The 18,234-nt window shown below is 48.8% G+C and overlaps 1 long non-coding RNA gene across 1 annotated transcript; it reads right to left on the bottom strand.

The window, feature by feature from the left end:
* Positions 1 to 315: 315 nt before the first annotated feature.
* Positions 316 to 2,834, bottom strand: LOC122546843 (uncharacterized). Its single transcript, XR_006310817.2, has 3 exons — positions 2,051 to 2,834; positions 1,767 to 1,882; positions 316 to 486 (listed from the first exon to the last, which is right to left on the bottom strand). It is a non-coding gene; the product is annotated as an uncharacterized LOC122546843 (long non-coding RNA).
* Positions 2,835 to 18,234: the final 15,400 nt, after the last annotated feature.

Genomic DNA, 18,234 nt, shown 5'->3' with positions numbered 1-18,234 from the left:
GACCATCCTCCAAGGCAGACTTCGGGACAGGCAGCAGAGGAAAATGCCCAAGCAGAGGCTGATAGCTAAGTTCCATACCCATAGGGAGGGCCTCAACTGGGACCTTGGGTTCATGTCACACTACAGGTGATCACCATTGCACTATACACACACACCATCCTACAACTCACACACACACACAGGCACTCCTACACATACACACACTCACACATGCACCCCCTCACAGACTTAAGACACTCTACACTCACATACACTCTCTCTTCTCTCTCACACTCACAACACCCCAACCCAGACACACAGCACTCTCACTGCGTGTTTCCAGCCTCACTGATATTTAATATCCTTTGGAGGCAGATTAAATGAACACATTCCACCTCCACTCAAAGAACGACAATGTTGAAGCCCAATGAATCGAGGGACTCTGTCAGACTTTGACATGATGTTTGCTTTGAGATTTCTGTCTGTAAATCATCCCCTTCTGGTATACTGTAAAAGGGATTGTAAAAAAAAAAATCAGTTATTCAAATCAGACAATTCTGGCTTCTGCGCAACATTCTTTCCTCCCTCATTCCCGAAAAGCTGTAAGTCTGCATCCCCCACACTCTCCTTCCATTCTGAGTCTGCTGTTTGCAATTTAAACCCACCCTAGTCTTCTAATTGAGAGTCAATGTATCTTTTCAATACAGAAACCTGAAAATCCTCATGCAGGTAGATAGCCATTCCTTTGCACATTTAGTGGGCTAAACATGCATACGTCAGAGACATGCAGACACCCGAGGAAAAATGTTCTTCCGACAGCAAGAGCTCATAACCCAGACCTTCCTGCCTATGAATCAGGTGGAAACGGACACAATCCATGATTTCAGCATTTTGGTGGGCAAAGAAACAAACTAGCGAATTTTGAGAAGATTTGTGGCTCAGGTTGAGGTTCTGGATGTAGGTTTGCTCGCTGAGCTGGAAGATTCATTTTCAGACGTTTCGTCACCATACTAGGTAACATCTGGGACAACGCATCCATCCTAGCACAAGCCAAACAGAGACACGCACGAGAATTCCTAGAAGTATGGCATTCCAAACAGGCTCTAACACATTGACTTGGATCCGATTAACCACCCCCTGAGAAAAAGAACAGGAAATGACATCACCATAGGAAATGACATCACTCGCTGAGCTAGGAGGTTCATTTCCAGATGTTTCATCACCCAACAAGGTAACATTTTCAGTGGGCCTCAGAAAAAGCAGTGTACATGATTCCTGCTTTGTATTTATATGTTTGGGTTTCTTTGGGTTGGTGATGTTATTTCCTGTGGTGATGTCATTTCCTGTTCTTTTTCTCAGGGGGTGGTAGATGGGATCTAACTCAATGTGTTTGTTGATGGAGTTCCAGTTGGAATGCCATGCTTCAGGAACAGGAAATGACATCCCCACAGGAAATAAGATCACCAACCCAAAGTCACCCAAACATATAAATACAAAGCAGGAATCATGTAGGCTGCTTCGCCTGAGGCCCACTGAAGATGTTACCTCGTAGGGTGACGAAACGTCTGGAAATCAACCTCCCAACTCAGCGAGCAAACCTACATCCAAAAGAAACAAACTGCAGGGTGCTGGGGATATAAAGGGAGGAGTAGAAAGGGATTGCTCCACAGAGTTGGCATTACTCACATCACCGATTGGAATCAGATACAAACACAGAAATCACTTTCTAAGAAATAACGATGAATAATATGCTGCAATACCTGTCACATGAACAGCAGTAGACTTACCTCTCTTCTGCACTAATTCACTTATCCCTGAATATCGGTAATTCCTGGGGGAGCCACCTTTTTTAATTATGATCTTGAGAAAAGAGGCCATCCTTTGAGTGAGTAAAAGCATCAAGCTGAGGGAGCAAAGGATATCAATATATTTAACAGAGAGGGAGACACCTCAGCCAAACCTTTCCAGAACTTCTCTGGATTCACTTCCTTACCTTTCAAAATCAACAACTAAACCTCAGGACAGAAAAACCAGACAGGGGATGGGTGAGAAAAGAGAGTGCTGTTCTCACCGATGTTGGACAGAGGAAGGAAGTTGCAGTCTGGGGTCAAGCTCAATCTTCATTCAGAGAGAGAGGGGAGCAGCAGCAGCTTCAGAATATCCCTCCAAACCCTTCCTATTAAAGTCCCCATCCAGATGCCTTTTAAGTGCTGTAATTGTACCAGCCTCCACCAATTCCTCTGGCAGCTCATTCCACACACGCACCACCCTCTGCATGAAAAAGCTGCCCCTTAGGTCGCTTTTATATTTTCCCCCACTCTGTTTGAACTAAAATACAGAACATAAGAGGAGTAGGTCATTCGGCCCCTCATTCTTCTCTCCCATTTGATAAGATCATGTGCCCCAGGTTACAACTGTTCTGTTAGGCTCAAATACGTTCAGTGATCTAACCTCCACAATTCCAGACATTCACTATCCTCTGCCAGAAGAAATTCCATCGCATCCCAGTTTTAAATGAGCGTTCCATGATTCTGTAATGCTATCCCATAGTTCAAGACACCTTCGCCAGGGGAGAGGCTTTCTCAACACCTTCCCTGCCAAGCCCCCCTCAGAATCTTGTATGTTTCAGCAAAATCAACCCCTCATCGTTCTGAACTCGAATGACTAATGGCTTAACCTGATCTGTTCTCAAGAAGCCACCACCTATACATTTCAGAAATCAGTGGCATCAATCACTTTCGAACTGTCTCCAAAGACAGTGTCTGCTTTAGAACATAGAACATAGAACAATAAAGCACAGAACAGGCCCTTCGGCCCACAATGTTGTGCCGAACATTTGTCCTAGCTTAAGCACCTATCCAAATGCCGCTTAAAGGTCACCAATGATTCTGACTCTGCCACTCCCACAGGCAGCGCATTCCATGCCCCCACCACTCTGTGGGTAAAGAATCTACCCCTGACATCCCCCCTATACCTTCCACCCTTCACCTTAAATTTATGCCTCCTTGTAACACTCTGTTGTACCCGGGGAAAAAGTCTCTGACTGTCTACTGTATCTATTCCCCTGATCATCTTATAAACCTCTATCAAGTCACCCCTCATCCTTCGCCGTTCCAATGAGAAAAGGCCTAGCACTCTCAACCTATCCTCGTACGACCTAGTCTCCATTCCAGGCAACATCCTGGTAAATCTCCTCTGCACCCTCTCTAAAGCTTCCACATCTTTCCTAAAGTGAGGCGACCAGAACTGCACACATTACTCCAAATGTGGCCTTACCAAGGTCCTGTACAGCTGTAACATCACCTCACGACTCTTGAATTCAATCCCTCTGCTAATGAACACTAATACACCATAGGCCTTCTTACAAGCTCTATCCACCTGAGTGGCAACTTTCAAAGAGCTATGAACATAGACCCCAAGATCCCTCTGCTCCTTCACCTCACTAAGAACCCTACCATTAACGCTGTATTCCGCATTCTTATTTGTCCTTCCAAAATGGACAACCTCACACTTGACAGGGTTGAACTCCATCTGCCGCTCCTCAGCCCAGCTCTGCATCATATCTAAGTCATCATTTCATAACTACAAGGATCAAAAATGTACACAGAACTCTGGGTACAGCCTTACCAACAACACATACACAATTCTAACTTCTCAATTTATAAACCCAAGTGACACAGGCCAAAATTCCACTTACTGCCTTAACTACCTGCTGCGCCTGAATGTTAACTTTTTTGTGTGTTTTATGCATAGGAACACCACTATACTGCACTGTTTCAGAGTCTCTCTCCATTTAGAGTCATACAGCATGGAAATGGTCCAACCCGTCCATGCTGACCAGGTTTCCCAAATGGAACGAGTCCCTATGTTTGGCTGTATCCCTCTAAACCTTCCCTATTCATGTACCTATAATGTTCTAACTGTACCTGCATCTACCTCTGGCAGTTTGTTCCACATATGCACCACCCTATGTGTGAAAAGGTTGCCCCTCAGGTCCCTTTTAAATCTCTCCCCTCTCTCCTTAAACCTGTCCCCTCTAGATTTGAACTTCACTACCCGAGGGAAAAGGCCTCTGCTAGCCACCTTACCTACGCCCCTCATTATTGTATAAGCCTCTCTGAGGCCTCCTACGCTCCAGGGGAAACAAAATCCCAGCCTCTTCTGATAATTCAATCCCTCCATTAAAATTACAGCCCACCTTTCAATTCTTCCTATGGAGAAATGATCTTACATTGACACATTAAACTCCACTTGTTAAGTTAATTCAATCTATCCATATCCCTTATATCCTTACCTTCTCATCATACATGCCCTCCCACATATTTGAGCGCTATCAACAAACTTACACACTGCCCCTTCCTCCGAACCGTTAATATATAGATAGTAAGTAATTAAGGGCCTAGGACAAATCCTTTTCACACTCTTCCAACCTGAAAAAGATCCATTATACCACCTTGCTGCCTTCCGCATGTTAGCTAACACATTACCCCCAATAGTGTGAGCTGCTACCTTGTACAATTAATCTTGAGGCGACTGAATGCCCTCTGGATATCCAGATAGACTACATCTACCAGTCCCTTTTATTGACTATGTTTGTTACATCCTCAAAGGACTCGAGCAAATTTTACGATTGTAATTTTCCTTTCATAACAATGTGTTGACTCTATTTGATTGCATTAGGTGTTTGTAAATGTCCTACTTCTTCCTTAGTAGTATTCTTCCATTTTCACAGACAATATCCCCAGTAATTGGGGTGGCACAGTGATTCAGTGGTTAGCACTGCTGCGTCACAGGTTCGATTCCAGCCTCAGGGGTGACTGTCTGTGTGGAGTTTGCACGTTCTCCCCATGTCTGCATGGGTTTCCTCCGGGTGCTCCGGTTTCCTCCCACAGTCCAAAGATGTGCAGGTCAGGTGGATTGGCCATGCTAAATTGCCCATAGTGTTAGGTGCATTGTCAGAGAGAAATGGGTCTGGGTGGGTTACTTTTCAGAGGGTCAGTGTGGACTGGTTGGGCCGAAGGGCCTGTTTTCACAGTGTAGGGAATCTAATCTAATTTTTTTTTGCTGATATGTAGACCTCTGAGGTCTCTGGGTGGCATCAGCATCTGAGACCAGAAGTGTCTACCCCCTCCCCCCACCATTTTCCCCTCCAGATCATAACTCTTCTGACTTTTTCTTGCAGCTATTACAAGGTCCGAGGATGAAACACCCTCTTAGCTCTGGTTGGCTTTCTGCAGAGTTTGGGGTGGGGGGAGGGGGAAGTGGGTAAGGGGAAGGGGGGAATGGGCGGGGGAGAAGAAAGGGCGGGGAAAGGGGGTTCGGTGGGGGGGGGGGGGGAGATCCAGTCAGCAGCCTAGCCCAATCCTTGCTGTTTCCATGGTTGATACCCCAGCAGTGGAGACAGTGATGGTGCTGACTGAATCATGAACCTAATACAGAATCCCGGTCTTTTAGAGTCATAGAGATGTACAACAGGGAAACAGATCCTTTGGTCCAACCCATCCATCCCGACCAGATATCCCAACCCAATCTAGTCCCACCTGCCAGCACCCGGCCCATATCCCTCCAAACCCTTCCTATTCATATACCAATCCAGATGCCTCTTAAATGTTGCAATTGTACCAGCCTCCACCACTTCCTCTGGCAGCTCATTCCATACACGTACCACCCCCTGTATGAAAAAGTTGCCCCTTAGGTCTCTTTTATATCTTTCCCCTCTCACCCTAAACCTATGCCCTCTAGTTCTGGTCTCCCCGACCCCAGGGAAAAGACTTTGCCTATTTATCCTATCCTTGCCCCTCATAATTTTGTAAACCTCTATAAGGTCACCCCATAGCCTCTGATGTTCCAGGGAAAACAGCCCCAGTCTGTTCAGCCTCTCCCTATACCTCAAATCCTCCAACTCTGGCAACTTCCTTGTAAATCTTTTCTGAACCCTTTCAAGTTTCACAACAGCTTCCCAATAGGAAGGAGACCAGAACTGCATGCAATATTCCAACAGTGGCCTAACCAATGTCCTGTGCAGCCGCAATGTGACTTCCCAACTCCTGTACACAAGGGCGGCACGGTGGCACAGTGGTTAGCACTGCTGCCTCGCAGCGCCAGAGACCCGGGTTCAATTCCCGACTCAGGCGACTGACTGTGTGGAGTTTGCACGTTCTTCCCGTGTCTGCGTGGGTTTCCTCCGGGTGCTCCGGTTTCCTCCCACAGTCCAAAAGATGTGCAGGTTAGGTGAATTGGCCGTACTAAATTGCCCGTAGTGTTAGGTAAGGGGTAAATGTAGGGGTATGGGTGGGTTTCGCTTCGGCGGGTCGGTGTGGACTTGTTGGGCCGAAGGGCCTGTTTCCACACTGTAATCTAATCTAATCTAATCTAATACTCTGACCAATAAAGGAAAGCATACTAAACGCCTCCTTCACTATCCTATCTACCTGTGACTCCACTGTCAAGGAGCTATGAACCTGCACTCCAAGGTCTCTTTGTTCAGCAACATTCCCTAGAACCTTACCATTAAGTGCATAAGTCCTGCTAAGATTTGCTTTCCTAAAATGCAGCACCTCACATTTATCTGAATTAAACTCCATCTGCCACTTCTCAGCCCATTGGCCCATCTGGTCCAGATTCTGCTGTAATCTGAGGTAACCCTCTTCGCTGTCCACTACACCCTCCAATTTTGGTGTCATCTGCAAACTTACTAACTGACAACGTCCAAAGAAAAAGGTTAGAAGTTAGGCAGAGAAGGAAAAGTTAGTGAGAATGGATGGGGAATGCAACACAGGATAGAAATTCAGAACAGGCAATTCCATTTTGGTCACATCTGCTTCCTCTTTTATTTCCCAAAAAGTTGCAAAGACTTCAGCGCGCACACTCGTCCTCCACTCTCACTCTTGCAGTGCCTCTCCCCATTCACCTGAAGGGTCTGACTGACGCTGATTCACAGGCCCACACTCAGCTCTTCCTGCCTTGGCCACATGGGACTGAAGACCAACTCAAACAGGAACAGGACGGAGCTGAAAATGTGTTGCTGGAAAAGCGCAGCAGGTCAGGCAGCATCCAAGGAGCAGGAGAATCGACGTTTCGGGCATAAGCCCTTCTTCAGGAATGAGGAAAGTTTGTCCAGCAGGCTAAGGTAAAAGGTAGGGAGGAGGGACTTGGGGAGGGGTGTCAGAAATGTGATAGGTGGAAAGAGGTCAAGGTGAGGGTGATAGGTCAGACTGGGGTGGGGGCGGACAGGTCGGGAAGAAGATTGCAGGTTAGGAAGGCGGTGCTGAATTTGATGGATTAGACTGAGACAGGGTGGGGGGAGGGGAAATGAGGAAACTGGTGAAATCCGAGTTCATCCCTTGTGGTTGGAGGGTTCCCAGGCGGAAGATGAGGCGCTCTTCCTCCAACCGTCGTTTTGTTGTGGTCTGGCGATGGAGGAGTCCAAAGACCTGCATATCCTTGGTGGAGTGGGAGGGGGAATTGAAATGTTGAGCCACAGGGTGGTTGGGTTGGTTGGTCCGGGTGTCCCAGAGGTGTTCTCTGAAACGCTCCGCAAGTAGCCGGCCTGTCTCCCCAATATAGAGGAGGCCACATCGGGTGCAGAGGATGCAATAGATGATATGTGTGGAGGTGCAGGTGAATCTGTGGCGGATATGGAAGTTTACTTTGGGGCCTTGGAGGGAGGTGAGGGGGGAGGTGTGGGCGCAAGTCTTGCACCTCCTGCGGTTGCAGGGGAAGGTGCCGGGAGTGGAGGTTGGGTTGGTGGGGGGTGTGGACCTGACGAGGGAGTCACGGAGGGAGTGGTCTTTACGGAATGCTGATAGGGGAGGGGAGGGAAATATATCCTTGGTGGTGGGGTCCGTTTGGAGGTGGCGGAAATGACGGCGGATGATGCGCTGTACATGGAGATTGGTGGGGTGGTAGGTGAGGACCAGTGGGGTTCTGTCCTGGTGGCGGTGGAGGGGCGGGGCTCAAGGGCGGAGGAGCGGGAAGTGGAAGAGATGCGGTGGAGGGCATCGTCGACCACGTTGGGGGGGAAATTGCGGTCCTTGAAGAAGGAGGCCATCTGGGTTGTACGTTTTTGGAACTGGTCCTCCTGGGAGCAGATGCGGCGGAGACGAAGGAATTGGGAGAATGGGATGGCGTTTTTACAGGGGGCAGGATTGGAGGAGGTGTAGTCCAGGTAGCTGTGGGAGTCGGTCGGTTTGTAGTAGATGTCCGTGTTGATTCGGTCGCCTGAGATAGAAATAGAAAGGTTGAGGAAGGGGAGGGAGGAGTCCGAGACTGTCCAGGTGAATTTGAGGTCGGGGTGGAAGGTGTTGGTGAAGTGGATGAACTGTTCAACCTCCTCGTGGGAGCACGAGGCGGCGCCGATACAGTCATCGATGTAGCGGAGGAAAAGGTGGGGGGTGGGGCCAGTGTAGTTGCGGAAGATGGATTGTTCCACATATCCTATGAAGAGGCAGGCATAGCTGGGGCCCATGCGGGTGCCCATGGCTACTCCTTTGGTTTGGAGGAAGTGGGAGGATTGGAAAGAGAAGTTGTTCAGGGTGAGGACCAGTTCAGTCAGTCGAAGGAGGGTGTCAGTGGAAGGGTACTGGTCGGTACGGCGGGAAAGGAAGAAGCAGAGGGCTTTGAGTCCTTCGTGATGGGGGATGGAGGTGTACAGGGACTGGATGTCCATGGTGAAAATAAGGCGTTGGGGACCGGGGAAGCGAAAATCATGGAGGAGGTGGAGGGCGTGGGTGGTGTCCCGAACGTAGGTGGGGAGTTCTTGGACTAAGGGGGACAGGACCGTGTTGAGGTATGCAGAGATGAGTTCGGTGAGGCAGGAGCAGGCTGAGACAATGGGTCGGCCGGGGCAGTCAGGTTTGTGGATTTTGGGCAGGAGGTAGAAACGGGCGGTGCGGGGTTGTGGGACTATGAGGTTGGAGGCGGTGGATGGGAGGTCCCCTGAGGTGATGAGGTTCTGGATGGTCTGGGAGATGATGGTTTGGTGGTGGGGGGTGGGGTCATGGTCAAGGGGGCAGTAGGAGGAGGTATCTGTGAGCTGGCATTTGGCCTCAGCGGTGTAAAGGTCGGTGCGCCAAACTACTACTGCGCCTCCCTTGTCAGCTGGTTTGATAGTGAGGTTGGGGTTGCAACAGGACGGAGCCCTGAGACTGAGTCCCGGACTCACTGAGACTGCGCATGCACACTGCGCCGGGGCACGTTGATCCTGCGCTCGCGCACTGGCCTCCTCATTCGGTCATTCATAGGGGGCTTTCACCAGCGCTGTGGCCGCTGGGTAATCGATCTGCCATTGCCAACTTCAATCTGAGACGGAGCAGCGATGGTTCGCCACTCTTCATGGAAACCGGGGCCGAGCTACCCAACAGGACTATATAAGAAGCCACATTGTCAAACTTTTATAGCCTAAACCAAAGGGGGGGGGGGAACAGAATAATATAAGCAGACCGCGCGTGTGCAGGACCTGCCGGTCGAAACATGGGAAGCAGTGTCCGCGCATGCGTGCGGTGAGGTCACGGGCTCTTTGTGAAGTCCCTCAACAACCCACCTCCTTCCAAAGCATGCGCAGTCGTGCAGCCCTCCCCTGGAACCCCAGCACAAGGTCTTGCTGTAGACTGTCCCAGTCTTGTTTGAAAGGACAACAGGATAGACCTGGCGCGTTTTCAAGTAGGGACCAGCATCAATGCACCCCCTCAGGGACACACACACGCTGCTGCATTTCATTCCCCTTCATTACGGACACCAGCTCCTTCCTTTGATGCTGGCATCAAATCCGTTTGCATCCAGTTGCCACTGTCTCTCTGTCGCTGCTTCCATAGCACTAGATCGGAGACAGACTCAGAATCTCTGTGTTACCCTCACTGACCTTTATCCAGAGGAGGCTGGTCATCTTTTATCCTGGGAAGAGGTAGTGCTGCGGTAATGTCACTGGACTATAATCTGGAACCCAAGCCTAAAGTTCAACGCGTCAAGGGCTATGGGAGAAATGTGGAATGGGACATTGAGATCAAGGTAGACATGCAGGAGGCTGGAAGAACGCAGCAAGCCAGGCAGCATCAGGAGGTTGGAGAAGGGAAAGTTTCGGGTGTATCGCTTCTTCAGGACTGAGAGTGGGTGGAGGAGGAGCTGCAGATAAAGGGGAGGGGTGCAGGATGGTGATGTAGGGATAGGTGAACACAGGTAGAGGGTACAACCTGGTTGGTCAATGGAAGGAATGAATCTGGTTGATAGCTGGAAGGGTCGATCAGAGGAATGGAAGGGAGTAGGGGAATGGGAAGGGAAGTTATTTGAAATCGGAGAACTCAGTGTTGAGTCCTCTGGGCTGTTAGCTGTCCAGGCAGAAGATGAGGTGTCATTCCTCCAATTTGCGCTCTGACTCACTGTGGCAATGGAGGAGGCTGAGGATGGTCATGTCAGAGAGGGAATGGGAAGGGGAATTAAAATGGGTGGTGTCTGGGGGGAGTCAGGTCGGCCCTTGGAGTCCAGACTGAAATGCTCGGCAAAACGGGCCCTGAGTTTACATTCGAATACCCTGATGTAGAGAAGACCACGTCAGGAGCACCGGATGCAGTAAACTAGGTTGGAAAACAGGCAGGTTGACATCTGTCTCACCTGGAAGAACAGTTTGGAACCCTGGATGGAGGTGAGGTGGGTGGTGTGTCGGCAGATTTTGCATCTTTTATGGTTGCAGGGGAAGGTACTGGGCTTTCGGGGGTGGAGGGGTTGTTGGCGCAAACCAAGAATTGGCAAAGGGAACTGTCCTTGTGGAAGGCAGAGAGGGGTGGGGAGGAGAAGATGTTCTTGGTGGTGGAGTCTAATTGTCAGAAGTGTTTAAGGATGCGGAGACTGGTGGGGTGGAAGGTGAGGACAAGGGGGACCCTGCCTTTATTGAGAGCGGGGTTTAGAGCAGTGGAACAGGGAATGGAGGAGGTGCGGTGGAGAGCTGTCTGGATGACAGAGAGGGGAAAAACACAATGTTCTAAATAGATGGACATCTGGAACGCTTGAGAGTGTAATGTCTCCTCGTCCGAGCAGATGAATTGGGAAAATGGGATAGAGTTCTTGCCAGATACTGGATGGGAGGAAGTGTATTGCTGGTAGTTATGGGAGTCTGTGGGTTAAAAGTAAACATCCGTCTGGAGACTGTCGCCGGGAATGGAAATAGGGAGGTCAAGAAAGGGGAGGGAGGTGTCCAAGATGGACCAGGTGAATATGAGGGTGGGGTACAATTTGTGGGCGAAGTGGATGAACTGTTCCAGTTCAGCCTGGGTGCAGGATGATGCACCGATGCAATCATCGATGTAAGAGAGCAGCCATGTTCATATTGAATGGCAGAGCAGTCAAAGGGCGAAATGGCCTTTGAAACATGGCATTCCAACCAGAACTCTTTCAATCAAACACATTAACTTGGATTCAGTCACCATCCCCTGAGAAAAAGAACAGGAAATTACATCCCTACAGGAAATGACATCACAAATGACATCACCAACCCAAGAAAACTTAAACATATACGGGGAACCTCAATTATCCGAATACCAATTATCCAAAAATCGGATTGTCCAAAGGAGATCTCGAGGTCCCGAGAGAAACGTTACATCAAAGACGGGTGTCCAACACTGCTCGTGTCTTTTGTTTACAGTGATTAAAAGTAGTGCTGAGAACGGTCCTGAGCTGGTGGGAGTGCAGGCACCATCTCTAAATGACTGACCTCCCACCTCCTCTCTCTCTCTCTCTTCCCTGGAGTTCTATATAGGCGTGTGCCCTGAACCCCCCCTTCCCCACATAATCACTCCAACGTTGCCCTGTACAGGCAGTCTCGCTGTTGGTGTCCAGCCGGGCTGCCCCGGAGAGGGGGCTGGAGCAGAAACGGGGGCATGGAAAGGGGGAGGCATGTTGGACAAGATTGGGGGGGCAGATGGGGGGGTCGCTGTTGGGGGGGATGTGGGTGGGGGTATGATGGGGGCAGTGTTGGATGGGGTTGGGGGGCAGGCAGGGGTGGTGTTAGATGGGGTTTGGGGGCAGTGTTGGAGGCGGTTTGGTGGTGGGTGGGGTTGGGACTGGGGGGGCGGCAGTGTTGGGTGGGGTTTGAGGGTGGGTGGGTATGGAAGGGCGGGGCCTCACGCACACTGTGATGCTGCCTTATCTCCTGAACAAGGATCAGACTTTACAGAAAACTCCAAGCCTCAGAGGAAAGACATTGAATCAATTAACTGAATAATCAGTTATCCAAACAAAATAGTGCCCGTCCATCTCGTTCGGATAATCAAGGTTCCTCTGTAAACAGAAAGTGGGCTACACCACCAGTACTTCATTTGGAGGCTCCCTGAAGATGTTACCTCGTACAGCAACAAAATGTCTGAAAATGAGCCTTCCAGCTCAGTGAGCAAACCTACATCCAGTGCCAAATGGCCTCTTCCTGCTCTTGGTTTCCATCCTTTGACTGTACACTTCTGGATTACCAGCTTTTTATGACCAGAAACAAATTCCCTTCCCCTTATACAAAATACCTTTCTTGCGTGCCCGACATTGATTTGAGCTTGGCGAAGATGTTAACCATCGGGCTGGATAAAGGGCAGCCAGTCAATGTCATTCCAAAAGGTTTGCAACTGAAGCTGCTGCTTTTGGAAATATGGGGATGAAAGCAGATTATGAGATGGACAGAAGGAGTCTACAAAAGGACACAGATTGGACAAAATAATGGCAGATGGATTATTATGTGAAAAATTTGAAGTTGTCCACTTCAATAGGATGTTTAGAAAAGGCAAATATTACTTAAATGAAGAATAATTTCAGAACGCTGCAGTGCAGAGGAATCTTAGTAGTGTTGAGGATGAATCACAAAATATTAGTCCACAGAGACAGAAAGTAATACCGAAGGCAAATGTCCTTTATTGCAAGGGAATGGAGTATAAAAGTTGCTCCAGTTATAGAAGGCATTGGTGGACTTAACTGAGACCATTGTGTGCAATATTGGTGTTGTACTTTGATGGATATAATTGTTTTGGAATCATTCCAAGAGATTTCAGTATGATACATCCTGGACTGACGGAATTGTCTTTTGAGTAAACGTTGAGAAGGTTAATCATTGTGAGTTTGGAAAAAAAAATGAGCGGTTTAAGTTCTAGTCAAGGAGAACAACCATAGCATCTCCACACTCACACTTGTCCATAAACTTTCCTACACAGCTTCTCAAGGATCCTCACATCATTGTTGAAGTCTGAAGGGCCAGGACCAGAATTGGACACAATACTCTGGTCAATAGATAATAGACAATAGGTGCAGGAGTAGGCCATTCAGCCCTTTGAGCCTGCACCACCATTCAATATGATCATGGCTGATCATCCTTAATCAGTATCCTGTTCCTGCCTTATCCCCATAACCCTTGATTCCACTATCTTTAAGAGCTCTATCCACCCCTTTCTTGAAAGTATCCAGAGACTTGGCCTCCACTGCCCTCTGGGGCAGAGCATTCCAAATATCCACCACTCTCTGGGTGAAGAAGTTTCTCCTCAACTCTGTTCTAAGTGGCCTACCCCTTATTTTTAAACTGTGTCCTCTGGTTCTGGACACACCCATCAGCGGGAACATGCTTCCTGCCTCCAGAGTGTCCAATCCTGGTCCAGGCCCCACCTGAGCTTTGTAAAGATTCAGCAGAATATTCCTGATTTTTGTTCCCAATCTCTCTGTTTCTGAAACCAAGAATCTCATCTGCTTTGCTTATTCTTCCTTCATGTCCTCCCTACTGCCATTGACGACCTTCACGCATGAACCCCAGGTCCCTCTTTCTCTCTCTCCTCACTCTTCAGAATTGTGCAATTAAGTCAATGTTGCCTCTCCCAACCTCTCCTGCCCAATCACATCCCCTCATACCTCTCTGTAGAAAATTCATTCCAGTGATGGACATGAGGCTGCATTCAGCTGAGAATAACGGGGCCTGAACCCCAGTTGGGAATCTGCTGAGGGCGTAGAACTGGATGTAGGTTTGCTCGTTGAACTGGAAGGTTCATTTTCAGATGTTTCATCACCATTCTAGGTAACTTCTTCACTCAGCCTCCAGATAAAGCACTGCTAATGATTCCTGCTTTCTATTTATATGTTTGGCTTTCTTTGGGTTGGTGATGTCATTTCCTGTTCTTTTTCTCAGGGAGTGGTAAATGGGGTCCAGGTCGATGTGTTTGTTGGTAGCATTCGGGTTGGAATGCCTTGCTTCTAGTTGTAGAACTGTTAGAGAAATGGGCAGGTGGTTGAGGACCAATGAGAAAACTACGGGGGGGAGGGGCAACTGGCGCTATTGGTGACCCTTGCCCAAGGATTCAGATGTCCAAAGGTGTACAGGGCTATGTAGATTAGCCATGGCAAGTGCAGGGTTACAGGGTTAGGGAGCGGTGGGTCTGGGTGGGATGCTCTTCGGAGGGTCAGTGTGAACTCAATAGCCTCACTGTAGGGATTGTGTGTCCCACCACCTTGCACTTGGAGAGTCACGAGACTAGGAGATAGAGAAGCTGAAGAGAGACCATTTGGGTCCAGACCACTTTTCACATCCCTTTACTCTAATTGTCTTTGATGTGTCATTTTGTATTGTTTCATTAATAATTGTTTCATGGTGGCTCAGTGCTCAGCACTGCTGCCTCACAGTGCCAGGGACCCAGGTTCGATTCCAGCCTCGGATGACCGTCTGTGTGGAGTTTGCACATTCCCCACCCACCCCTGTGTCTGCATGAGTATCCCCCGGGTGCTCCAGTACGCTCCGGCAATCTAAAGATGTGCAGGTCAGGTGACTTGGCCATGCTAAATTACCCATAGTGCCCAGGGATGCGCAGGTCAGGATGGATTGGCCATGCTAAATTACCCAGAGTGCCCAGGGATGTGTGGGTTAGGGTGGATTGACCGTGCTAAATTACCCATAGTACCCAGGGATGTGCAGGTTAGGGTGGATTGGCCGTGCTAAATTACCCATAGTACCCAGGGATGTGCAGGTTAGGGTGGATTGGCCATGCAATTCCAGCCTCGGATGGCTGTCTGTGTGGAGTTTGCACGTTGTCCTCCCGTATCTGGGTGAGTTCCCTCCAGGTGATCTGGTTTCCTCCCACAGTCCAAAGATGCGCTGGTTAAGGTGGATCGGCCAAGTAGAATTGCCCCCAATATTCAGGGATGTGTAGGTTAGATGCATTAGCCAGGAGAAATATAGGGTAATGAGTCTGGGAGGGATATTCTTCGGAGAGTCGGTTTGGACTTGTTGGGCTGAAGGGCCAGTTTCCACACTGTGGGGATTCTAATTCTAATCGGTGCTGGGTCCACTGCTGTTTGTTATTTATGAGATTTGAATGAGAATAGGGGAGGTATCGTTAGTTCGCTTGCAGATGACACCAAAATAGTTGGTGTAGCAGACAGTGAAGAAGATTTTCTCAGAGTACACCAGGACCTTGAATGCGTCCGGTCTTATTTTCACTGAATCAAACATAACCACGGGCTACAATGCAGACCGTCACTTCAAATCATTTCAGAGTTTGGTAGAAGGCATAATTGATTCCTTAACACCAATTCCTAACATCGCTGTCAAAAACAAATCAAATCTCTTCTCCCACTCAGGCCCCTTTACCAATAACCTTTCGAGACCCATTTTCTGCTAAACCCCTCTCACCTACTTTCCGTGAAGGACACCAATCTAAACAGGAAATGGCCTGAAAATCAAATCATCAAATCCCTACAGTGTGGAAACAGGCCATTTATAAGAGTCATAGAGATGTACAGCATGGAAACAGACCCTTCGGTCCAACCCGTCCATGCCGACCAGACATCCCAACCCAATCTAGTTCAGACCACACCAACCCTCCAAAGAGTATCCCACCCAGACCCATTCCCCTACCCTACGTTTCCCCTGACTAATGCACCTACCCTACACATCCCTGGGCACTATGGGTAATTTAGCACGGCCAATCCACCCTAACCTGCACATTCCTGGGCATTATGGGCAATTTAGCACGGCCAATCTACCCTAACCTGCACATCCCTGGGCATTATGGGTAATTTAACATGGCCAATCCACCCTAACCTGCACATCCCTGGGCATTATGGGTAATTTAGCACAGTCAATCCACCCGGACCTGCATATCCCTGGGCATTATGGGTAATTTAACATGGCCAATCCACTCTAACCTGCACATCCCTGGGCATTATGGGTAATTTAACAATGGCTAATCCACCCGAACCTACACATCCCTGGGAACTATGGGTAATTTAGCAATGGCCAATCCACCCTAACCTGCACATCCCTGGGCGCGATGGTGCAAGTTAGCATGGCCAATCCACCCTGACCTGCACATCCCTGTGCATTATGGGTAATTTAGCATGGTCAATCCACTCTAACCTGCACATCTCTGGGCATTATGGGTAATTTGGCAATGGCCAATCCATCCTGACCTGCACATCCGTGGGCATTATGTGTAATTTAGCATGGCCAATCCACCCTAACCTGCACATCCGTGGGCACTATGGGTAATTTAGCAATGGCCAATCCACTCTAATCTGCACATCCCTGGGCACTATGGGTAATTTAGCACGGCCAATCTACCCTAACCTACACATCCGTGGGCACTATGGGTAATTTAGCACGGCCAATCCACCCTAACCTACACATCCTGGGCACTATGGGTAATTTAGCAATGGCCAATCCACCCTAACCTGCATATCCCTGGGCACTATGGGTAATTTAACAATGGCTAATCCACCTGATCCTACACATTCCTGGGAACTATGGGTAATTTAGCAATGGCCAATCCACCCTAACCTGCACATCCCTGGGCGCGATGGTGCAAGTTAGCATGGCCAATCCATCCTGACCTGCACATCCCTGTGCATTATGGGTAATTTAGCATGGCCAATCCACCCTAACCTACACATCCCTGGGCATTATAGGTAATTTGGCAATGGCCAATCCATCCTGACCTGCACATCCCTGGGCATTATGTGTAATTTAGCAATGGCCAATCTACCCTAACCTGCACATCCCTGGGCATTATGTGTAATTTAGCATGGCCAATCCACCCTAACCTACACATCCCTGGGCATTATGTGTAATTTAGCAATGGCCAATCCACCCTAATCTGCACATCCCTGGGCACTATGGGTAATTTAGCACGGCCAATCCACCCTAACCTACACATCCGTGGGCACTATGGGTAATTTAGCAATGGCCAATCCACCCTAATCTGCACATCCCTGGGCACTATGGGTAATTTAGCATGGCCAATCCACCGTAACCTACACATCCATGGGCACTATGGGTAATTTAGCAATGGCCAATCCACCCTAACCTGCACATCCCTGGGCACTTTGGGTAATTTAGCACTGCTCATCCACCCTAACCTACACATCCGTGGGCACTATGGGTAATTTATCACGGCCAATCCACCCTAACCTACACATCCCTGGGCACTATGGGTAATTTTGCAATGGCCAATCCACCTGAACCTACACATCCCTGGGCACTATGGGTAATTTGGCAATGGCCAATCCACCCAAACCTGCACATCCGTGGGCACTATGGGTTATTTAGCACATCCAATCCATCTCGATTGGACATCCCTGGACTACCAGAGGAAACTGGAACAAACCCACACAGACAGGGCGGAGAATGTACATACCTTACACAGACAATCGTCTGAGGAATCAAACCTGGGCCCTGGTGCCATGAGGCAGCAGTGCTAACCACTGAACCACCGTGCTGCCCCTATTGACCACACTGCAGATGCATAAGGTTCAATCTCAGTGTTAAGGAACAGAGGCTTGCATTGCGCCTAGTTTGAATTTCGTGAATTTACAAGAAGTCCCACAGTGTTGAATATGCTTGAAAGTCAGAACAAGGAACTGAGCATCTGCAGTCAAGAGATGGTAGACGGATCATTTTATCCCTGGGAATAGGTGGAGCTGAGGAGCATTCTCCAGAGGATTGTGGCATGCTTAGGTTTCAGCAAGAGTGAATAATTTAAAGATTTACATCTCTTAGGGTCATACAGCATGGAAACAGACCCTTCGGTCCCAACCAGTCCATGCCGAACGTAATCCCAAAGCTGAACTAGTCCCACCTGTCTGCTCCTGGCCCATATCCCTCCAAACATTTCCTATTCATGTACCTACCTGAATGTCTTTTAAATGCTGTAATAATACCCGTATCCACCACTTCCTCTGGCAGCTCATTCCATACACGCACCACCCTCTGGGTGAAAAGGTTGCCCCGTAGGTCTCTTTTATATCTTTCCCCTC

This window comes from Chiloscyllium plagiosum, unplaced genomic scaffold (assembly GCF_037043375.1).
Source record: "Chiloscyllium plagiosum isolate Xiang-an unplaced genomic scaffold, Cpla_swu_hap1 HiC_scaffold_27, whole genome shotgun sequence".
Taxonomy (NCBI): domain Eukaryota; kingdom Metazoa; phylum Chordata; class Chondrichthyes; order Orectolobiformes; family Hemiscylliidae; genus Chiloscyllium; species Chiloscyllium plagiosum.
Note: the sequence above shows the minus strand (reverse complement) of the source record. Positions and strands in the feature narration are given on the sequence as shown.